Below are 15,082 nucleotides of genomic sequence, written 5' to 3'. Positions count from 1 at the left end.
AACGAAATAAGGAAAGGTCTGAAGCAATTTTAATAAGCAGAAATGCATAGACAAAGGATCATTGTGAAAGTATTAACATACTAAAGGCCATGCATGAAAGGTAATATTTAAAGGGAAAAAAAAACCACCATGACTGCATTTTGGCTCTTCTGTTGAACACTTTCTGGAAAAGACAAGGGTTTTTCAAAGGCATTTAAAGGCATTTAGCCTTAAAACATTCACAATTCCTTTCAATGCCCTCAGCAGGACCAGAAAAGAGGGATTCAATTTTCAAAGATAATTGTGTCAGATAACTGTCTCATCCCTTTTCAGTCACAATCTGATAAATATCTAATTACTAGCCAAGAGATTTTAGACCCACACAGCTGGGCCTGAGAGAAGGCCAGAGGGAATGGCTTGGTCCTTCAAAACTATCAAGAAAAAAAAAACACTTGGATTGCAAATTAATTTCATTTTTTTAGGTAATGCATAATACATGTTTGTAGGTAGTAAATTATGGAGGGGGGGGACAAATAATTCCACAGTTGAAATTTCAATGTAATAACCTTTTCTTATAATTGAAATGTGTTTTATTCTCAAATATGACAAAACTATTCTCTTCAAAGCAATTGCTTTCTTTACATCATCACACGTTCAGAATGGAAAATACTTTTTTCAAACCCTAGACTAAGTTGCAATTGCAAGTTGCATGTGGTCTATTTTGTTTAGGTATGTTCATGTTACCATAACAAATATACTTTTGTGGAAAGAGAAGGAAAGAAATATTTATTAAGCATCTATAGGTACTGTGTGAAACACTTTACAAATTTTATCTCACTTGATCCTCAGAAGAACTCTATGATGGAGGTGCTACATTATCCTTATATTGCAGTTGAGGAGACGGGGACAGACAGAGTTTAAATGACTTGCCCAAGGTCACAGAACTTGTAACATCATATTTGAACGCATGTCTTCCTGATTCCAGTGCTTTTCTACTGTGCACCCTAGCTTTCTATTTTTACGTTGGAAAGATTTAATTAAACAAAGTCTCAGAAGATTTTGAGAAAATCAAAGTTTTGCCTTATTTGCACAAGGCTTTTGGAAAGAAATTATTGTTATTAATTAAAGATATAATATTTGTAAATACATTCAGACTTATTAAAGTCTTCCTCTAAATTTTTACTCTTATATCTTAGTGTGTCATATTTGATCTTGGGCTATTACAGGATTGAAGGTTATGTCTGTGTAGCAAAGTGTCTGGTAGGTTGTATAGTATTGGTTCATGATTCTATGCTTATTATCAGAAGACTAGCCTGGCTAAAGTCAAAGAACATTATGCCTCCCCAACTGGCCACTACGCAATTACTTTCTTTAGCCAAAAATAAATTCAAAAATAATCTTTAACATTGCTGGGGTTTGCACTCTGGTTTGGTGAAGGGAATTCCAACTTCGAAATAGCCAATCCCTAATGCACTAGAGACCTTAAATTAGCACAATGGACATACCATGCGTGTATATATGTATATGTATATTGTACTGTGTGCATACATACACACATACATATATACATGTATGCATGCGTACATATATGCCAAAATGAGTACATATAATTCATGGTAATGAAATGTATGCTTACATATCCTACTCCCTAGCTCAGAGTTGGATGACGTAATGGCTGCCACAGACTGATAAAATGGCCCAAGACAGAAAGCTTCCAATCTAAGAAGAAGACCACAAGGTTAAAGACTTGAGTAAATAGAAAAACCAAACAAAAAACAAAACCTTCAAATATAATGAGGCCGCACTACTGCTTAAGGGATACCAAGAGGTAAATAAATCCAGGAGAGTAACTCCACAAGTAAAATTACAGCTCAGAAAAAGCAACAGTGACCACAAGGCCTCCAAGAATGGGTAAAAGAAATGAAGCAAAATATGAAAATTGAAATAAGTGCTGAGAATGAAAAGTGTAAGGAAAATAAGTCAAAAGACCTAAAAATGAGAACATATAAGGTGTTTACCAACAAAAGCAATTCTTCCAATGTAGCTTAGGGTAGTTTTTCCTTAAACAGGATAAAATTTGTCCTTGCGATTTAATTGCATTGGGAACCAAAGCTTTAAAAAGCATTTTCTTAATGGGTTTTGCTGTCAATATATACAAAGGATAATAATTTTAAAGTTTACTTTACATCCTAGTGGTTTATTGGTTATTAAGTGTTTCAGCTATTTCTGTTGTTGCTGGCTTCTTTCAGGGTCACTAGCAATAGGGACACAGGCATGGTAGGAAGTTGAGAAGTAGAGAGAGAAGATGATACTGGGGGGAAGAAAAGAACTAGAAACTAAGGGGGTGTGTATCATTTGGGAAATGACTAAATAAACTGTGGTACATGAATAATAGAATATTAATGCATCACAAGAAATTATGAAAAAGATCATATCAAAGAATCCCGGGAAGCAGGAATAGATGCCACTTATGGAAAAGAATCTTCATTTCCTGTCCCTCCATCTTCTGTGAGCTCTACCAGTCACTTCCATTCCTTCTACTTCTGATATTTTCCACCCCACTGGACTTTCTACTTCTCCAGTTGTCTTTGTTCTGTCATGGATTCAGAATATTAAAAGCAATCTGGAAGATATCGAAGACTATATAGAGCCTAGAAAAGAAGAAAAATCGAAAGGTTGATGATGCAGTAGATTAAGTAAAATGTTGAAAAATGAAGGGAGGAGTGAAATAAATTTTCTTGCCATTAAAATGAAAGGAAAGTCATTAGACAAAAGTAACTATTACATAGAATGCCACCTATTACTAAAAATATTTTAAAGTAATTTTTAAAATTTAAATATTTTATTCTCTTTTATCTCTTTTTGACAAATATAAGTAATGTAAAGTAGTTGAGTTAGTCACTCTTGTGATAGGTGCAAGGTTAAACAGGATGGTATTTTTTAATGGCAATGCTCTGAAGGGTTACAACATGTATACAAAAAATAGATAAAACATAATTTGAGGAGAGATCACTAACTTCTAAGGGATTAAAAAGAAGACTCCCGATATGAGATGAAACCTCTTCTGTACTTTAAAAGAAACAAAGTATTCTTAGAAGTGCAGGGAAGAAGGGAATGTATTCCAAGTATGAGGAATAGCTAGTGAAAAAGCCTAGAGGTGGGAGATGGAACACCAAGTTTGAAGAAATGCTAGTAGACTTGTTTAACTAGACTCTTAAGTGTGTCATAGGGAAAATGGGATATGTTTAGGAAAATATCCTAGAGCCAGACTCCAAAAGGCCTTACATGCCAAGCTCAGGAGTTTACAAATTTTCCCAGGGATAATAAGGAGTAACTGAAGATTCTTGAGCAGGAGTATAATTTATTCATACATATAATTTGTCAAGATTACTTTGTATGTGTGTGTAATATATATGTATCATACATATGCACATGCATTTGTGTATATATATATATATATATACATACATACATATGCATACATACATGTATGTGAAGGACGAATTTAAGAAAGGAGTGTATCAAGGCAGGAAACCAAATTATAAAACTACTCTAAGAATCTGGAAGAGAGGCTATTGAATGGATGAGAGAAGAGAACATAGGTGAATGGTGCTGTGGAGGTAGAACTGACAATACTTGACAAATGCTTAGACTTGAGGAATGAAGGAGAGATGAAAGTCAAGGTGATTCTAAGAGTGAGAACCTGGATGATTGAAAGGATGGTAATAATTTCAACAGAAATATGAAGTTTAAACGTTCAGAGGTTTGGTGGAGGAAGGTAAAAAAATTTCTTTTTTAAAATGTCGAGATTCAAGTATCTACAAGTCATCCAGAAGAAAGTGTTCGGGAGGCAGCTGGTAAATCATGATAGGAACTCAGGAGAAGAATTTAGAACTGGATATATTGATTCAGGAGTCATCTATATAGAGATGGTAATTAAATGCATGGGAGCTGATGAAATCACTGAGTGAAAATGATAAGAAAGAAAAGAGCACAGAACAGAGACTTGAAATTACAGAGATGGCTTCTGTATTTTATATATATGATGAAACAAGCATACTTAAGAGGAAAAAAAGAATAAATAGATAGAAGTCCATAAATACTAAGGAAAAACAGAATATCCAAGAGAAGAGTTGTCAAGTTTGAGTTTCTTAAGTTTCAGAGAAGGATGAGGCAAAGAAGCTATAGTAAGCATTTGACTGATTTTTTAAAAATCAAATGTTGTATTGCTATATACTGTTTCTTATACAACAACCACTTCCCAATAAACTTATCTCCTATTTTATTCTTCCTTACAAAACCAAAACAAGACAAAACAGAAACACTTAAGCAGAATCATTAAATAAAGCACCTTGGTTGCCAGAATATGTAATAATTTATACCCTCACTTCACCATTTCTCAAAAGATATGAAGGAAGTGTATTCCAACATCATTCATCAGGTTCTAACGTTTGTCAATGTATTTGATCTGAATTATTCTTTTGGTTTTCTCTTCATTAAGGCTATTATATTTATCACATATTTTTCTCTTGGCTCTAAATCACTTCATATAAGTCTTCCCACATTGTATGAATTCCAGTTATTTTTCTTTATGATATTATAAACAATATGTTACATCTATATCCTATGCTTTATTCTTTCACTTTCCAATCCATGGACACATACGTTGTCCAAATTTGCTTTTTTTTATTTTCAATGTTACTGTTATGAATATTTTTATATACATGGAACCTTTCTTTCTGACATTAATCTTCTTGGGACATATGCTCAATATTAGGTTTAAATGTCATGAACAGTTTAGTAACTTTGATAGCTTTTCTTGCAAAATTGCAAACTATTTTCTGGAGTAATTAGAAGTAGCTCATTGTAGTTAGAGGGGGCATTGACTCTGGACTTAGAAAAAAATTTAGTTCTAAAGCTTATAATCCATGTGACCGTAGGCTTAACTTCCTTGAACCTCAGTTTCCTGATCTTTAAAATGAGTATATTCAATTATGTAATCTTTGAAGGTTTATGGTCATATGACCCTATGAATCCCCAATTCTTCCACTGAACTATTAATATGTGGGTCTGCATATATTTCCATAATGCATTGCTATCCTATGGACCTATACACACATATGTATACATATATTTATGTTAATTTCTTGCATATTTAAGACTTCAGACTTCATCTAGCAATGTTAGATGCTGCTCTTTCCATAAACAATAACTTCTCTTCTTGTTTTAGTTAATTTTGTTTGTGCAAAAACCTTTTAATTTTTTTAATAATTTATTATCAAAGTAGTAAGTTTTGTCTTTTTCAATCACCTCTATTTGTTTTATGTATTCTTCTCCTAATCTTACTTGTGGAAGATAAACTATTCCACTCTCCTTGAATTTTTTTATAATTTTTAAACTTTTTTATGTTTTAATAATATCCATTCTTTGGCTTTTGGGTCTTGTTTATTTAACTGGTCCATACATCTGCTTTTCTATTGTTGTTTTTCATATATTTTTTCAGTCACATTGAAATCTTTGTTACCTGATTTGGGGTTTTCTTGACAAAGATATTGGAACAATTTACTATTTCTTTTTCCAGCTCATTTTAAAGATGAAATTTAGGCAAAAAAGTTAAGTGACTTGCTCAGGGTCACACAGGGAATAAGTGTCTGAGGCCAGATTTGAACTCAGGAAGATGATTCTTTCTGACTCCAGGCCTGGTACTCTACTGCTCATTCATTTTAATTTTCTTTTAGTGTCCACATTCCAGAAATGTTTTGAAATTTTAACGTGTAATGAAGAACAAATATATTTTATCTGTAAGTAAACATGAATCCAAATGAAATAAATGTCTCATTTTTCAAATTCAACCACATATATTTTTCTGATTGTGATAAAAGGGAATTAGTAGATGTGCATCTAAAACCTGTGGTACTGGAAGTCAGCACATTACACATATTAAGATCATTTTTCTTTACCATGGGCAATGTATGACCTGAAAACCATGTATTGCTTCAACTTTTTGAGTCTAACTTAGCTCATCTTATTTATTTTTTTTCTCTTCTGTTTACATCAACTTTCATATCTATCATCACTCGAAGTATGCACACTAAAATGCACACCACTCTAGTTGGTTGCTATTTGGAAAATTTTGGTCATTTAAGGTCACTATTCACTATTCATCAAGCACAGAGACAAACAACTTTCTACACATTTCCCTGACAAACAAAATATAAGAATATGATTCTTAGCTTCCTTAGCTCTAATGTGAAGGATTTGGAATAGATGCTTTGTAAAAGTCTTCCTAGCTTCTTAATCTTGTGGTTTCATGATTTTAAATTTTAATATTATGATAAAGTAGAAATGGGCCATGTTTAGTTTTCCAAAATATTTGTATTTTATAAATTATAAGTATTTTTATTTTTCTTGTATCTCTATGTGAAGAAAAACATCAGGGTTGTTTAACTGCTTAACGCAGGATGAAAACTAAGATTTCTACCTAACATGAAAAATACTGGGCATGGTCTTCCCGCAACTACTATTACCCTCTTTCCTTGACTATATTGTATTTGCCTTGTGTGTTTTTTTACAAAATTGTTTAGAATATACTTACATATGTATATATTTTGTTTCCCCACTATTATGCAAGCTCCTTGAGAGTAGAAATTATTTCATTCTTTGTATCTCTGTCCCTAGAAGCCGACCTACTGCCTGGAACAAAGTAAGTTCTTAATAAATTCTCACTGACGGCTCAACCATTTGATAAAAGATTTTCCTCCCATGCAGCCCTGCCCTGCGCTCATTCCTTCCTTCTCTCTCTCTCACTTTGGCCTCTTCCGGTTGGTGGAGCACCTGTTAGTGCAGGCTGCGGTGTAAAAATGGCTAAGTCTAAGAACCATACCACCCACAACCAATCATGAAAATGGCACAGAAATGGCACCAAGAAACCCAGGTCACAGGGAAACAAGTCTCTGAAAGGTGCTGACCCCAAGTTTTTGAGAAACATGCACTTTGCCAAGAAACACAAGAAGGCTGAAGAAGATGCAGGCCAACAACACCAAAGCCATCAAGGCCAGAGCAGAGGCCATCAAGGCCCTGAGCATCAAAGCCTCCAAGGCCAAGCTCCTCAGGCCCAAGGTCCCCAAGGCCAGTGCCTGGAGTGCTGGCCACAAGATGGCCAGCAAGCATCCAGGCCCTAGGGTCGGCATCAAATGTCCAGGCTCCAGGATCATGAAGCCTGACTCTAAGGTTGCCCGAACCACTGACCCCAAGGCTGCCAAGTCCACTGACCCCCAGGCTGCCAAGCCCACTGACCCAAAGTCCTCTAAGTCTGCTGCCAAGGTCTGTAAGCCTGATCCTAAGGCTACCAAATCTGTCCCCAAGGCCACCAAATCTGATGTTAAGGCCCCCAAGTCCGGTCCCAAGGTAGCCAAGTCCAATTCTAAGGCCACAAAGCCCAGTGATTCCAAGTCAGCTAAGTCTACTGTCCCCAAGGCCACCGAGTCCAAACCCAAGCCTAGTCCCAAGCCTTCAAAATAGATGCTTCAGGACAGAAGGACTCGTTTAAACCCTAAACCACCATTTTTTTTTTCCCAGCCAGGGTATGATTATTCACTGTTTTGTAAAAATAAAGGAAATGGTGAGTCACAAGAAAAAAAACACTATTTGATAAAAGCTGAGGGTTAGCATTAGAAAGTCATGGAATAATATATGGTGGAATGAGGAAGAAGAAATTAGAGTATAGAGTACCTCAGAAACCAATTTGAAGAAATTGGACTTTATTCTCAGGGAACAAGATAGTCAATGAAGATTTTGGATCATGGCACAGATATAATGAAAGTTATATTTTAAGAAATCAATCTGGTAATAGTGTGTAGGATAAGTTAAAATACTAAACTGTGCAGGATAGACTGAAATTTGAAGAGACTAGAGTAAAACAGAATAGTTAGGAAATTAACAAAGTAATTAAAATATTAAATAATGAGTGGGTAGACGAACAAAAAATTAACACAAGAAATATTTCAAAGGAAGGCAACACAGAACTTAGGGACTGATTACATGTGAGTTGAAAGACTCAGAATTCAGTGTGGCCATAGTTTTGTATTTTTTGTTGTTTAACAATGGAAGAAAAAACCTTTAATTGGTATAACTATACTGAATTTTTCATGGTGAGGAAAAGCAATGTGATGATAATGATAAGAAAGATGTCGCAATTTCTCATTAACCCAAATCAGAAAGGAAATTCAAGAAATAAACCATTTCTTTATTTTACTGCCTACCACATCCCGTCAGGCTCTCTACAGAGTTAAACTTCTTGGACATATTGGGGATGGCTTTTTTTCTTGGATATTTTACCACCAATTTGATCTTTAATTTCTCAAAATCTTAAAAGCTCAAAGCTCAGTTTTCCTTCTGGAAAACCCTAATGATCATATCTCGATTACTAGTTTATTATTATTATTAATAATAATAATCATCTTCATCATTTTTATTACAGGATAAATAATAAGGATCTCCTCCTCAGTATGTCCAGATTGTGTGATTCATCAGTTAGCCCTGAATGTCATTTATTCAATTCCGCACTTAAGAGTATCTTTTCTATTATTCTTGTATGAGGAATAAGAATCTTCCCCATGAAGGCAGAGTTGCTCCACTATGAGTCCCCTAATACCATTTATCTCTCTTAGTCATTTCCTTCTTCAAGAAGCCATCTGGGACATTTGCTATAAGCCTACCTAGCTACCCCAAAGGAAGATGAAAAATAGAAGAACAAGTAAAATGAAAGAGAAAATCCCTGTCTGAAATTAAAAAAAAATCTGAATAGAAACTGACTGGGAGGCACATCTGGACACATGGAAAATAAGGAGCTAAAAGGCATGGATTTACCCTGAGCCAGCCAAGAATAGGAAGCAGTCATTTGGTCAAGAAGGGAGAGTAGAAGTGTTTCCTCAGACACCTAAAAAGCCTTCTTAAGTATAGAGTGGTGTTATGGTAAGAACAGAAAATTTAAAATAGCTTTGAGGCAGTCTGGCTTCTACCTAAATCCTCTAATATGATTAGCTTAGTGGTCTGAGACAACCCCAAAACTAACTTACTTCAATAGTCAAGAGTGGATATGAATGGCAATGGAGTTATGAAGACCTATCTGGAGGACAGTGAAGGAAGTGAACAGCAGAAAACATTAAAACCTGATTTTCTGTCTAAATGGAGTTTCATTTAAAGTTTGCTTCTATCATTCAGTCATTTCAGTCCTAATCCAGCTCTTTATGACTCCATTTGGAGTTTTCTTGGCAAACATACCTGAGTGATTCACCATTTTCTTCTGCAGCTCGTTTTACAAATGAGGAAACTGAAGAAATTTGGTACTAGAAGTCAGGAGAAAAACAGGGTTAAGTGATTTGCCCAGGGTCACACAGCTACTAAGTGTCTGAGGCCAGATTTGAATCCTGAATGTAGGACTAGAACTTTATTCATCTAGAGTACAGTGAGAGGACTACATCAGTCTCTGGGGTGAAAGGAAAGGAGGCCACCTGGAAGGGGAAATGGGGCACCTTCTACTTCTAATGTACACAGGCATGCATTCCTTCTGTGTCCTTTACTGTCTAAAAAATTTCCAAAACGATTCTATGATGATACCTTACTGTCTAAAAAAATTCCAAAATTGTCCTATGATGATGAGATTGAAAGCGAAAAAAGTTGATGACACCACCGAGGTAGTGTCACCTATCAAAGATACCAGATTTCACCTGGGATTTGCAAAATGAAGGAGATAAGCAATAGCTCTCCCAAGTGAACTTTCTCTTTTACGTCAATGGGAGATGGTATGGGACAAGCTGGAGAAGAGAGGATTTAGGCCAGACAAGGAGGAGGAAATCACATAGGGGATTGGAGGGGTTTGAATTAATGAAGTAGGTCAAAGGTTGAATTTTGGGAGGAGAAATACAATAATGTGTTGGAGAAATTGAGGATAATTTTTACTAACACCTTGTAATACTTCATTTCCACCCAAGTACATGTTGAAACAAATATTAACATTTGTTTTTTTTCTTAAGTTTTCAGTTGCAAATTCTATGCCCCCCTCCTCCCTCCCTAAGAGGGTAAGCAATCAGATAAAGATTATACATGTGCAATTATGTAAAACATTTCAACATTAGTAATTTTGCGCAAGAAGACTAGAATAAACAAAAGAATGAAAGAAAGTGAAAAATAGCATGCTTCAGACCATATTCAGGTAGTATCAGTTATTTCTCTGGAGGCAGAGAACACGTTTCATCACTCATCCTTTGGAATTGTCTTAGGTCATAGTATTGCTAAGAATAGCCAAGCCAACCACAGTTCTTCATTGTACAATATTGTTGTACAACATTGTGTACAATGTTGTCCTGGTTCTGCTCACTTTACTTTGCATCAGTTTGTGTTAAGTCTTTTCCAGGTTTTTTTGAAATCATCCCATTTGTCATTTATTATAGCACAATAATATTCCATCAGAATCGTATGCCACAGCTTATTTAGCCCTTCCTCAATTAATGGATATCACTTCAATTTCCAATTCTTCGCCATCACAAAAATAGCTGCTACAAATACTTTTGTACAAATAGGTCCTTTTCCCTTTTTGGATGTCTTTGGGATATAGACCTAGCAGTAGTAATATTGAGGATAATTTGGAAGAAAACAATCTCTTAGGCCAACATGCTGGTTCAGATTCTACTTTGTAAGTTGAAAGAGAAGCAGGACTGATAATGATAAATGATGTTATAAAAGGAAAACCAAAAATGATCATTGAGTAGACCCTGAAGTGACAGATTCAAGAAGGATAAGAATAAGTTATTTGGTAATAAGATATAGCAGAGATAAATAAGAAAAAATGAAACAATTATAGTCATTCACCTCCCTCTCGCCCTAACAGATTTGGGCCCCAGAGGGGTGGCTGCTACTAATTTTAGAGTTATCTTAATACTAGCTCATGAGCCCCCATCACTATGCTTCCCCTCAATAATCAGCTAATAGATCAGGTCATTAGACAAAGCATTTGCTCAAATGTCAGTAAAAACAATATTAAGAAAATATTTTAATCAAGAGTTTGCTTTTCCAAAAATATATAGGGAGAGAATGAGCTTAAATTGCAGTAGTGGTGAAGTATATGCATACAGAATATATGTGGCTAGCTAACAGTTTCAGAATAGTGGGTCTTGATGTTTATTTCTTTATGGGGTCCTGGTAATGTTTGCTGCAAAGTACAGTATCAGTGATAGATAAATGGGTCTCTTGCTCAGCTATGTTGGCTCATCACTGGACTTGGCTGTTGCTGGATGGTACTGGGTAGACCATATTGTCTGGGCTCCCCAATGCTGTCAAGCAGACCACTGCCATAGAACTATTGTTGCCAGTGATTCCTAATGTTATTTTAAGCTTAAGATGCCTCCTTCTTCTAAACGCTGATGCAGAGTTATAAATAATTCAAGGGAGTTACTACAGCTTCATCTTATTTGAAGTTTCTTTCTTTTGAATATATTTTCCGTCCATTTTTTTTCTTTATAAGCTCTTAACTGTCCAAATTGATAGCAATTTCTCCTTTTGCAATTCTAAGATAAGGGAGGGGGGTTGATAGGGAGGGAAAATTGAGGGAGATAGTCTTCAAAAGCAAAACTCTTTTGAGGAGGGGAAGGGAGAAGGGAGAAATAAAAGTGTAAACAGGGAGGGAAATAGGATGGAGAAAAAGACAAAGATAATAATCATACCTGGGAATGTGAATGGGATGAACTCTTCCATAAAACAGGAGGATAGCTGAATGGATTAAAAACCATAATCCTACAACATGCTGTTTGCAAGAAACACATCTGAAACAGGGGGATATGCACAGGGTAAAGGCAAAAGGCTGGAGTAGAATGTATTATTCTTCAGCTGAAATGAAAAATGCAGGGGTAGCATTCCTAATCTCCAACAGAGGAAAAGCAAAGATAGATCTAATTAAAAGAGATAAGGAAGGAAACTATATTTGGCTAAAAGCCACCATAGATATTGAAGTAATATCATTACTTAACATATATGCACCAAGTGGTACAGCATTCAATATCTTAGAGGAGATGTTAAGGGAGTTACAGGAAGAAATAGACAGCAAACTATACTAGTGGGGGACCTCAACCTCCCCCTCTCTGAACTTGTAAAATCTAACCTCAAAATAAGAAAGAAATTAAGTAGGTGAATAGAATTTTAGAAAAGGCAGACAGGACAGACTTCTGGATAAAACTGAATAAGGATAGAAAGGAATATACCTTTTACTCAGTGGTACATGGCACATATACAAAAATTGACCATGTACTAGGGCATAAAAACCTCTCAATCTAGTACAGAAAGGCAGAGATAGTCAATGCATCCTTTTCAGATCGTGATGCAATAAAAATTATTTGTAATAAAGGACCATGGAAAGATAGACTAAAAACAAATTGGAAACTAAATAATCTAATTCTCAAGAATGAGTGGGCCAAAGAACAAATCATAGTAACCGTCAATAACTTCGTTCAAGAGAATGACAATAATGAGACAATATACAAAGATTTCTGGGATGCAGCAAAAGCAGTTTGTAGGGGAAATTTTATATCTCTGAATGCTTATATGAATAAAATAGAGGAAAATGAGATGAATGAATTGGGCATGAAACTTAAAAATCTAGAAAAAGGGAGGGGCGGAGCCAAGATGGCGGCTGGTAAGCACGGACTAGAGTGAGCTCCGTACCCGAGTCCCTCCAAAAACCTATAAAAATGGCTCTGAACCAATTCTAGAATGGCAGAACCCACAGAACAGCAGAGGGAAGCAGGGCTCCAGCCCAGGACAGCCCGGATAGTCTCTGGGTGAGCTCTATTCCACACGGAGCTGGGAGCTGGGAGCTGGGAGCTGGGAACGGAGTGGAGCAGAGCCCAGCCTGAGCGGTGTGGACGATCCAGACCAGAGGCCGGGCGGAGGGGGCCCTAGCGCCCTGAATACGTGAGCAGTTACCAGACCCCTCGACCCACAAACACCAAAGACTGCGGAGAAGGTTAGTGGGAAAAGCTGCGGGAGTGGAAGGAGTTCGCGGTTCGGCTTCCAGCCCCGGGGGCAGCGGAGGTGGGGCAGCTACAGCTGTTGTTACTTCCGGCTCCAGGCCCACCTGGTGGGGGGAATTAAGTGGCGGATCACAGCAGGGGTGCACAGCCTGCCGAAGATCTGAGCCCAGTCTGGACTGGGGGTCCTTGGGGAAGGAGGAGTGCGGCTCTGACAGAGCTGGCACCTCCCCCCCAAACGTAGAACATAGAACTCTGTAATCTACAAGCAGTCATACCCCACTGAAAAACTCAAGGGTCAAGTTAGTTGGTTGGGAATATGGCCAGGACGCGAAAACGCGCCCAGATTCAGTCTCAGACTTTGGATTCTTTCTTTGGTGACAAAGAAGACCAAAACATACAGCCTAAAGAAGACAGCAAAGTCATAGAGCCTACAACCAAAGCCTCCAAGAAAAACATGAACTGGCCCCAGACCATAAAAGAACTCAAAAAGGATTTGGAAAAGCAAGTTAGAGAAGTAGAGGAAAAATTGGGAAGAGAAATAAGAAGGATGCGAGAAAGCCATGAAAAACAAGTCAATGACTTGCTAAAGGAGACCCAAAAAAATACTGAAAAATACACTGAAGAAAACAACACCTTACAAAATAGACTAACTCAAATGGCAAAAGAGCTCCAAAAAGCCAATGAAGAGAAGAATTCCTTGAAAGGCAGAATTAGCCAAATGGAAAAGGAGGTCCAAAAGACCACTGAAGAAAATACTACTTTAAAAATTAGATTGGAGCAAGTGGAAGCTAGTGACTTTATGAGAAATCAGGATATTATAAAACAGAACCAGAGGAATGAAAAAATGGAAGACAATGTGAAATATCTCCTTGGAAAAACCACTGACCTGGAAAATAGATCCAGGAGAGATAATTTAAAAATTATTGGACTACCTGAAAGCCATGATCAAAAAAAGAGCCTAGATACCATCTTTCAGGAAATTATCAAGGAGAACTGCCCTGATATTCTAGAGCCACAGGGCAAAATAGAAATTGAAAGAATCCATCGATCGCCTCCGCAAATAGATCCCAAAAAGAAATCTCCTAGGAATATTGTAGCCAAATTCCAGAGCTCCCAGATCAAGGAGAAAATACTGCAAGCAGCCAGAAAGAAACAATTTGAATATTGTGGAAACCCAATCAGAATAACCCAAGACCTGGCAGCTTCTACATTAAGAGATCGAAGGGCTTGGAATGCGATATTCCGGAGGTCAATGGAGCTAGGATTAAAACCTAGAATCACCTACCCAGCAAAACTGAGTATCATGTTCCAAGGCAAAATATGGACTTTCAATAAAATGGAGGACTTTCAAGCTTTCTCAGTGAAAAGACCAGAACTGAATAGAAAATTTGACTTTCAAACACAAGAATCAAGAGAAGCATGAAAAGGTAATCAAGAAACGGAAATTGCAAGGGACTTACTAAAGTTGAACTGTTTTGTTTACACTCCTACATGGAAAGATGATGAGTATGATTCATGAGACCTCAGTATTAGGGTAGTTGAAGGGAATATGCATATATATATATGCATATATATAAGTTTATGTATATATATAAGTGAATGTGTATGTATGCATGTATCTATGTGTATATGTATGTATGTGTATGTATGTGTATATATATATATATGTAAAAGAAAGAGAGCAGATACAGGGTGAGTTGAGGATGAAGGGAAGATAGCTAAAAGAAATAAAATGAAATTAAGGGATGAGAGAGTAACTTACTGAGAGAGGGTGATAGGGAGAGATAGAATGGGGTGGATTATCTCCCATAAAGGTGGCAAGAGGAAGCAGTTCTAGGAGAGGAGGGGAGTGGGCAGGTGAGGGGGGAATGAGTGAACCTTGCTCTCATCAGATTTGGCCTGAGGGGGAATACCATACATACTCAGTTGGGTATCTTACCCCACAGGAAAGAAGAGGGAGGAAGATAAAAAAAAAAATAAAAGGCAGGGGGATGATGGAGTGGAGGGCAGATGGGGGTGGAGGTAATCAAAACAAACACTTTGGAAAGGGGACAGGGTCAAGGAAGAAAATTCAATAAAGC

Source organism: Trichosurus vulpecula, chromosome 4, assembly GCF_011100635.1.
Source record: "Trichosurus vulpecula isolate mTriVul1 chromosome 4, mTriVul1.pri, whole genome shotgun sequence".
In the NCBI taxonomy this organism is placed as follows: domain Eukaryota; kingdom Metazoa; phylum Chordata; class Mammalia; order Diprotodontia; family Phalangeridae; genus Trichosurus; species Trichosurus vulpecula.
Note: the sequence above shows the minus strand (reverse complement) of the source record.